The sequence below is a fragment of the Berghia stephanieae genome, chromosome 11 (assembly GCF_034508935.2).
Source record: "Berghia stephanieae isolate SIO BIC M18660-M18661 chromosome 11, UCSD_Bste_1.3, whole genome shotgun sequence".
Classification (NCBI taxonomy): Eukaryota; Metazoa; Mollusca; class Gastropoda; order Nudibranchia; family Aeolidiidae; genus Berghia; species Berghia stephanieae.
In genome coordinates, this window is record NC_088370.1 from 25,022,066 (window position 1) to 25,032,065 (window position 10,000).

Here is a 10,000-nt window from a genome sequence, read left to right on the forward strand (position 1 = left end):
GGGTCCCAAATTGAGCTGCCATACTCCAAAATTGGTCTAAACAATAGTTTTAAAAGCAAGAGTTTGAGTTGTGATTGGGCATCTTTTTAAATTGCGGGTGATGTAAGCGCTTGTTTGATTTGCCTTTGAAGCCAGGTGACATATGTGGTCATTCCATTTGAGGTTTTTAGCAAACTCAATGCCAAGGTATTTTGCTGTCTTTACATGTTCCAGGTTTTGACCATGAAGTTGGTATTCAAATGTAATAGGTGCTTTCTTATTTGTGATGGTTAGAACATTGCACTTTGATACGTTAAATTCCATTTGATTTATTGTTTCCCATTCTTGTAATTTAGCTAGATCGTCATTTAGTGTTTTGCAGTCGTCTGTTGTTCTTATCTGATTATATAATGCTGTGTCGTCAGCAAAGAGGCGCACTTTTGACCTTATACCTCGTGGAAGATCATTTATGTACACTAAAAATAGGACGGGCCCAAGGACTGAGCCCTGAGGTACGCCCGATGTCACCATCCCGATAGTGGAAGTCTCGCCGTCAACAAGAACTTGTTGGGTGCGATTGTCCAGAAAAGTTGCAATCCATTGTAAGGTTTTGTTCCTGATACCAACGTCATACAATTTCTGGATTAACCGATGGTGAGGAACCTTGTCGAAGGCCTTGGCAAAGTCCAGTAGTACTAGGTCAATTTGACCACCTTTATCAATAGCAGTTGACAGATCATGTGTTAATGATAGAAGTTGAGTTTGACATGAGTGGTGCTTCCTAAATCCGTGCTGTTCATCACAAAAAATACTGTTAGTTTCGAGATATTCAGTTATTGAGGATCTCACTATATGCTCCAACAGTTTGCAGCAAATGCAAGTTAATGAAATTGGACGGTAGTTTTGAGCCCTGCTTCTATCACCTTTCTTGTAGATGGGTTGGACAAGAGCGTGCTTCCAAACAATTGGTATGTCTCCCGTTTCAAGAGAGAGTTTGAACAAATGTGTGAGGGCAGGTGCAAATTCATTACTCAATATCTTTAAGAGACGGGATGGTATTTTGTCTGGGCCACATGCTTTCTTTGGATCGAGAGTGGCGAGGAGTTTGGAAACGCCCTTACTGTCACATTGATTTCGCCATAGTGTTGGAATCGTTTTCTTCGCCTTGTAGTTGTTGAGTGGTAATTTTGGTATGAGCTTTTGAAGCAAAAACAGAGCAGAATTGGTTATTAAGTATGTCTGCTTTTTCCTTTGCATCAGAGTATAATACACGATCATGCTCAAGGGGCGCTATACCAACCGAATCGCACCTCCTACTTTTTATAAATTTCCAGAGCTTTTTGTTTGAGTCTTCAATGACAAGTTCCTTAACATGATTATGATAGGCCTTTCTACTCTCTTTTTGTGTTTCTTTTTCAGTCGGGCGTAATTGTACCAGTCTTTCTTACTGTTGGACTTTCTCGCTCTGCTCCATGCCTTTTCTTTCCGTCTAGATAATCGTTTGACGGTGGTGTTTATCCATGGTTGGTGAAATTTCCTTGGGCTTTTCATTGTTGGTACATGTTTGGTCATCATTTTGTTTAGGTGGTCGTTGATGGCAGTCCAAACATCCTCAGTGCTTTCTAGATGTTGATTCATTATGTTATCACTAAAAAGACGTGTTTCTGTCCGCATTTCGGCGATATTTGCCTTTTTTTGTGATTTTGTTTGCTTTGATAGTGCTTTCCGTGATGAGGATGTCATGGTCACTAATGCCTGGAATGGTTGTACACTTGACAATTAAATTCGGTCGATTTGTGATAAATAAGTCGAGGATATTTGTACCCCTTGTTGGATTTTTGTTTATTTGACTAAGGCCAAAATCTTGCAATTTGTTAATAAATGCTTGGTTTATAAATGAAGGATATTGGTAACTGATTATTTTTTCTTGTTCCCAATTGATATCAGGTAGGTTCAGATCTCCGCTTAACCAGAGTACATTTTTCGGGTCTATGCTATCAATACAGCGTGTTATCTCAGTCATTTGTTCCATAGTTGAGTTTGAGGGTGTTCTATACATAGCGCCCACAGTGAGTAGGCCTTGTTCTGTTTTGATATTTACGATCACCGATTCTGATTTTGTTTGAATGTCAAGCTTTATTACTGAGAGGTTCGTTGTTGTTGCAACCAGCACCCCACCATACCTATCTTCTCGTCTCTGAACACGTTGAAATATGTCTCTGGTGGAAATATTTCACTGTCCTTTATTTCAGAATGTAGCCATGTTTCAGTACCTATGATTATGTCTGGTTTTATGTCTGATATCAATTTCCAAAATTCCGGTAGTTTTGGAATTATACTTTGAAAGTTTATGGTCATAGTTCTAAACATATTTCTCGGTTCACCATTACGGTCACTGTAAGTAAAGCCTGTTTGCTATATTAAGCGTGTTATGATTTGAGTTGATTTGGTGATTGATTCTTTTTATTTCATTTGGCCTCATATTGAACCTTCTTCCCCCTTTTGTTGTAATAGTCTTATTTTCACAAGCCACGTTCTCATTATGTTTACTTAAGTCCTGCATCCCATCAAAATGATCAGGTGTTGTCATTATGTTTTGTTGATATGTGTCGTTTACTATTGGCATGTTGTTTTGAGTGTCGTTGAGTGGTATGTTGATCAGAGACCTTGGGCACCATTGTGTGTTATGTACTTTGAGGGCTCTATTTGTATGAAAGGGCGGTGGTCTGTGACCTATTTGAATATTTATTTTTCTTCGTTTCCGCACACCACCACGACTTGGTCGTAGCCGCTGGCTATCACTGCTATTATTGTTACCGTGATACCAAGACGATTCTGTGTCATTCCAATAAATGTTGTCGTAATAAGGATAAAAATAGATATGGCACATCGTGACTAAAAATCTTAACGTAAGTGTAAACAATAAACGGCTAGTACAATACTTCAAACAATGGGATCTACACCACTAAAATGTTAATCTATCTAAAAATCCTCCTATGAATTTCCGAGAAATATATATCACAATGTAGAATAAAACTTTATTAAAACGACTGTATAAAAATATTCCAGACTTTTGTTTTAGAAATCAATAAAAATCACACAATTCGGGAGAGAAATAACAACACGGCAGCCGGTTAGGCGAACTACACACTGCTTATATATATATATATATATATATATATATATATATATATATATATATATATATAATGATGATGATAATTATATATTAGATAAAGATGGATAGGATGATGATAGATGTAGATAGTAGATAAAGATAGATAGATAGATAGATAGATAGATAGATAGATAGATAGATAGATAGATAGATAGATAGATAGATAGATAGATAGATAGATAGATAGATAGATAGATAGATGATAGATAGATAGATAGATAGATAGATAGATAGATAGATAGATGGATAGATAGATAGATAGATAAATAGATAGATCGAGGGAGAAATCTATTTTCAAAATACCTAAAGTTGTTTCTATTTACAAAACATAATCTATTACTATTATCTACTCACCTGGCATTCAATGAAACCAATATCCGTGATATACAAGTCCAGGTCACTAAACGTCCAACTGTGTCATTCCTCACATAGCTCTCTCTCTATCTATATATCTATATTGAATCCATAATCCACAGAATCATTACACAAGCAAGCACACATTACACATTACATGAATTACATCAAAAACACAAACTCTCTTGTTTTATAAAGGAAGAAGAAGAAAATAACAGAGTATAATCCACTCAGTCTTTATTCCCATCCATTCTCAAATCTGCATCGTAAGCGGATGTTAGTGGTGGCGTCCTGTGTAGGGGATAGTAGAAATATCACTACTCTGAATCCAACTATCCATCGGCTGTTACCAGAGGCTGATCTGTGGATAACGAGTAAATGAGACAAGGTTATTGAAAATGAAAAAAAATGACAACAAACAAACAACATGGCGGACAAAACCAGGAGGTCTGAGGTTCGATTCCCAGTCTGATTTTTTTCTTGTATTTATATTTTTGATTTTTTTTTCTGGCACTGATTCATACCTACTTTTAAATTTTAAAAAAATCCCTTTATTCATCTCACAGGGGAAATTTTTCTCTTGGGGAGACTGGAATAACCCAGGCGCCAGCCGCAGTGCAACGCGGCAAATTGACCTAGGACGAGGTGAGGTTTTTAGTATGTTTCATCCCCAAAAAACAATACCGTTTTGAGGCTATCGGTCACATATGCTTTGCTTTTATCCTCCAGAGCCACTCGGCCCATGGAGCCGGTTTCGGTAGCGTGAAACAGACAATAGCAATTGTTTGCTATCCTTTCCGCCCGATCTAAGAGACTCAGCTACCCAATCACTGCTGGGGTGGATACGGAGTCCGAAAAAAAAAAAGAATAAGTCTATGTTTCGGATCGGAATGTTCTGGGTTCGAGCCTCGTTCGGTGCATAGTTGAGTCCTTGGAGAAGGCTCTTTACTCACATTCTCTCATCGTACTCAGGGGTAAAAAGAGTACCTGGCAGTTAACAGCGTTGTCTCTGTCCAAAAAAAAATATTTGTAATATCGCCTAAAAGGGCGCTTTGAGCACGTTTAGTGGATATTGTGCTATATAAAAAGGCTCAATTATTAAATTAATTATAATTATTAAATCTAGGCTTCACCCGGGATTGATCTCGTCCTGCCTCTTTGCTTGTGAAGCGAGTGCTCTACCAACTGGGCTATCGCTAATCCCCACGTATACTTGTATGATGCCAAATATATTTTTGGATGCCACAACATGTCGAATAAAATAGAGAGGTCACTTCTCTTGGCTCCTCCGAAGTCGTAATCGATTCTTTCGATTTTCAGGCTGAGTATCGTAGTCGTCTTCGTCGGATTTGGAGTCGATTATTAAGATAGCTGTGGTCGCCCGGACCCAGTAATGAATTATGGATTGTGGATTATGGATCATGGGTAAAGGCGTGATGAAGGTCTGAGGTCCGTCCGTTCGTCTGATTGGCTCAAAATAAGGTTCGTGTTCAACTCTGAGGTCATGTGATAAAAGGACGTAAGCGCCAATGTCATAGAATGGGAATTCCCCGTTCCACCACGATCCATTTAATAATACTATCTGTGCGGTGCAGTCATGTGCTATATAACTCTATCAGAAATACAACATAATTTGAAATTGAAACATTTAATCAAATTCCTTTAAACGTCGAACACGTTTCCGATTCTAACTCGAAACGAACCCCGTGGCTGCTAGCGTCCATTTTTGGCATAAGTCGGCAGAATTATACTGCCGTACTTTGGAAAAACACATTATTAGAAAATTTGGCCAGAAAACTCGTCCTTTAAATATCGATCGATTTAAATGATTCTCATCTCGGCAAAAACTCTCAAACCCGGGACGTCGCCGAAGTCCCGGGTTTGAGAGTTTTTGCCGAGATGAGAATCATTTAAATCGATCGATATTTGAAGGACGAGTTTTCTGGCCAAATTTTTTAATATGTGTTTTTCCCGAGTATGGCAGTATTCGAGGTAGGACTGTATTATTTTTGTTATTATAGTATATTAATTGAACAATGCAAAGTCACGAACGTGTTTACAAGAGAATGCGTAGTACAATGGCCGGGCAAAGCTGGAAAGTCAGGAGATGTAGGTTCATTAATTAAGCAACATTACAGCATTATATTATATTATATATTATTATTATTATTTATTTTTATTATATATTTTATTTTTATATTATTATTATTATTATTATATTATTATATTGTTATTATATTATTATTATATTATTATTACTATTATTCACACGTTGGTTGTCCTTCTTGGGATATGGAGTGGGAAAATAAAATACAATACTAGAAAAGGACGGAACGAAGAAAGAAAGGAATGACGGAAAAAAAGATGGAGAGAGAGATAGAGAGAGATGGAGAGAGAAGAAAGAAAGAGAGAGAAAGAGAAAGAGAGAGAAAGAGAGAGGAGAGAGAAAGAGAGAGAGAGAGAGTGGAGAAAGGAAGATAGAAAGAGAGAGAGAAGGGGGGAAGAGAGGAGAGAGATAATAAGAGAGAGGAGTGATAAACATGGGGCGAATGAGAGAGTGATAGAGGTATAGACAATGAGAGGGAGAGATAGATAGATAGATAGATAGATAGATAGATAGATAGATAGATAGATAGATAGATAGATAGATAGATAGATAGAGAGAGAGAGAGACAAATGGAGAGAGATACACAGAGAAAGAGAAAGAGAGAGAGAGAGAGAGAGAGAGAGAGAGAGAGAGAGAGAGAGAGAGATATCCATGTTTTGTTATTCTAATCATCATTGTTTTTGCCTTGAGAGCTTTCAGATCGGATGGAAGATGAAATGTCCTTTCTGGCAGACACCGACAAAACACGGAGTTAAAATTCGTCACTCAAATATCAATCGATTAAAAAAATATATCTACATCTTGTCAAAACCCTTCAAACCTGGGACCTCCGTGAAATCCCAGGTTTGGGATGTTTTGACAAGGTGAGGGTCATTTTAATCGATCGATATTCGAAGGTCGAGATTTCTGGCTAAAATTTTAAATACGTATTTTTTTTCTTTTAGATTACGGCAGCTTTCCAATCGATATTCCAGAGGTGAAAATATCCGACTTGTAAAAACGTCTTTTCCTATTTTTTTTTTGGCCAAATTTGCTTAAAACTTAAAAGGACGAGTTTTCTGACCAAAACTTTAAATACGTATTTTCTAAATTTTAGAATACATCAGCTTTCTTTCTAATCGATATTCTAGAGGAGAAAATATCCGACTGGAAAAAACGAATTTTCCCAAATCTTTTTTGGGCCAGATTTGTTTAAAACTTAAAATATAGTTCGACGTGCTAAAATCTTTTTTTTTTTAATCGAATAGTTAAACCTAAGAATTCCTTGATAGTTTGAAATTATCTAAATTAATCGAGATAAGAAGATTAAAAAAAAAGATCTGACCAAAATCAGGAAAGGTTATTTGTCACAGTACGACAGAAAACGCATTGAAGTTATGTGGGTATTAGAAACATATCCATTTCCCCCACCCCCCGACCTCGCTTACAAACACGCAGACCAGACTCATGAGAAGACACACATACACACACACACACACACACACACACACACACGCCCACAGAGCACGACAGATGGGCTGTTGGTGTAGTAGTGAAAGTCACTCGCTTTTGAATCATGAGTACCAGGTTCGAATCTCAATGATGGTTCTAAGATTTTGATTTTGTTGTTGTAATCTTAGAGTTTAAATATACTGTTGTTGTAGTGGTAGTAGTAGTAGTAGTAGTAGTAGTAGTAGTAGTAGTAGTAGTAGTAGTAGTAGTAGTAGTAGTTGTAGTTGTAGTAGTAGTGGTAGTAGTGTAGAAGTATAGTAGTAGTATAGTAGTGTAGTAGTAGTAGATAGTAGTAGTGTAGTAGTATCGCATAGCATATATGTAGTAGTAGTAGTAGTAGTAGTATAGATATAGTAAGTAGTAAGTAGTAGTATAGTAGTAGTTAGTAGTAAGTAGTCAGTTAGTAGTAGTAGTAGTAAGTATAGTAGTAGTAGTATAGTAGTAGTAGTAGTAGTAGTAGTAGTAGTAGTAGTAGTATAGTAGTAGTAGTAGTAGTAGTATAGTAGTGTGTAGTATAGTGTAGTAGTAGTAGAGTAGTAGTAGTAGTAGTATAGTAGTAGTAGTAGTAGTTGTACTAGTAGTGTAGTAGTAGTAGTAGTAGTATAGTAGTAGTAGTATGTAGTAGTAGTAGTAGTAGTAGTAGTAGTAGTAGTAGTATAGAGTGTGTGTAGTAGTAGTAGTGTAGTAGTAGTAGTAGTAGTAGTGGTAATGGTGGTAGTAGTAGTAGTGTAGTAGTATAGTAGTAGTAGTATTAGTAAGTAGTAGTATTATGTAGTAAGGTAGTAGTAGTAGTAGATAGTAGTAGTAGTAGTAGTAGTAGTAGTAGTGTTAGTAGAGTAGTAAGTATGGTAGTAGTAGTAGTAATAGTGTGTAGTAAAGTAGATAGTAGTAGTATAGATAGTAGTAAGTTGTTGTGTAGTAGTAGTAGAGTAGTAGTTAGTAGAGTAGTAGTATATAGTAGTAGTGTAGTAGTAGTAGTGTAGAGTATGTTGTTGTTGTAGTAGTAGTAGTAGTAGTATATAGTAAGTAGTAGTATGTAGTAGTAGTAGTAGTGTAGTAGTATTAGTAGTAGTAGTAGTAGTTGTGTGTTAGTTAGTTAGTAGTATAGTAGTAGTAGTAGTAGTAGTAGTAGTAGTAGTAGTAGTTAGTAGTAGTAGTAGTAGGAGTAGTGTAGTAGTAGTAGTAGTAGTAGTAGGTATGTAGTAGTAGTGTAGGTAGTAGTAGTATAGTAGTAGTAGTTAGTAGTAGTAGTATAGTAGTATAGTAGTAGTAGTAGTAGGTAGATAGTAGTAGTGGTAGTAGTAGTAGTAGTAGTAGTATTAGTAGTAGTAGTAGTAGTAGTAGTAGTAGTAGTAGTAGTAGTAGTAGTAGTAGTAAGCCTCGCATTCCAAATGAAGCGTGCTGAGAATTGTGTGATTCAGTCATAGTTGATGAGTATTGTGAAAGTGCAAGACATAATCAGTTGGAAGGTGAAAATTTTGGATTTACATCTTTTAATCATTTTTGTGAGTTGTCGTTTGTAATGCTCATGGAAACAAGTGATCCCATTGTTTCAACTATTGAACACAACTCACGATTTGTTTTCTTTTGTGGCCAAAGACTTGTCTTTTAACGTCATTTGTTTGGTCAGTGTCAGGCTATAAGTTAACGATGGCTACGGTAGTACACGCTTATGGTGTTTATAATTGCGTTGTCATTACATAAGGTCTTACTACATTTATCTTTTGATTATAAGTCTATTAAGGTGTAGTCATTCAGAACCACTAGGTTCATGTAGTTTGGATTTCTCCCGGGTTTTTATAACATGAAAAAAAAGAATGAGCTTTTATATAGCACAATATCCACTAAATGTGCTCAAAGCGCTTTACAATAGAAACAGCAACACTTAACAGTAGGACGGGACATGACGGCGATATACATTACAATTTTTCGGATAGACAAGGCTGTTAACGGCCAGGTTCTTATTTTACTCTATTTGAACGTATGTGAGTAAAGAGCCTTTTCCAAGGACTCAACCATTCGTCGAGCGAGGCTCGAACTCAGAACCTTCCGATCCGAAAACGAGTAGTGTCATACCACTAGACCAAATAGTCGCATTATATAAGGGTATTAATAATATCTAGACTAATTGGCTACTGCAAAGTACTTTCCACCAGAACCAACAGACCCAGCTATCCAATCACTGCCAGGTGGACAGAGAGGCAAAAGAAAAATCTCCACTTTATTTTGTTTATTCATCTCAACAACCAACGCCACCACCACATTATCTCATTCGTCTGTAGTGTTTCATTCATCCTGTTTTTTTTTTTTTTGTTGATAAAGAGGAAAACCCGAAACGTAAATTTTATCTGTTTTTCGTATATTTAATTGAAGCTTACATTCAATTTCACACTGTTATTTATATTTATTTCTTCGAGCTTCGAGCAGCAACATTTACATATGAACGGAATCATCCACGCTGCCCTGGTCGATTTCCAATTAAAAGCACAAAAGCATTTTTCCCCCTTTCTCTCCATCGTGCCTGTTCTTTCCCTGCCATCGATTACGAGAAACAAGGATCTCGTGCATGTTATTTGCCCGTTCTTTTAGCTACACTGCCCGTCTTTTTGGTAAAACGACGTAAGCACCAAACGTAAACAATACATTATGAGCGGTTATGTCGTGGTCCAGCAGTATACCACTCGCTTTCGGAACGGAAAGTCCTGGGTAGAGACAACGCTGTTAACGGCCAGGTACTTATTTTACGCCTGAGTACGGTGAGAGTATGCATGTTATTTGCCCGTTCTTTAAGCTACACTGCCCGTCTTTTTGGTAAAACGACGTAAGCACCAAACGTAAATATTACAATAAATTATGTGCGGCTATGTCGGGCAGTGTAGCTAAAAGAACGG

At 36.9% G+C, this 10,000-nt stretch overlaps 1 protein-coding gene across 3 annotated transcripts in view; it reads right to left on the minus strand.

Moving 5' to 3' along the window:
- The window catches only part of LOC144957371 (potassium voltage-gated channel protein Shaw-like), a 295,525-nt gene that overhangs the window by 119,439 nt on the left and 166,086 nt on the right, over positions 1-10,000 (minus strand). For all 3 annotated transcript variants that reach the window (XM_078888582.1, XM_078888583.1, XM_078888581.1), the window contains exon 4: positions 3,512-3,872. The gene's annotated coding sequence lies outside the window, so the exon portion shown is untranslated. The remainder of the gene's footprint in view (positions 1-3,511; positions 3,873-10,000) is intronic.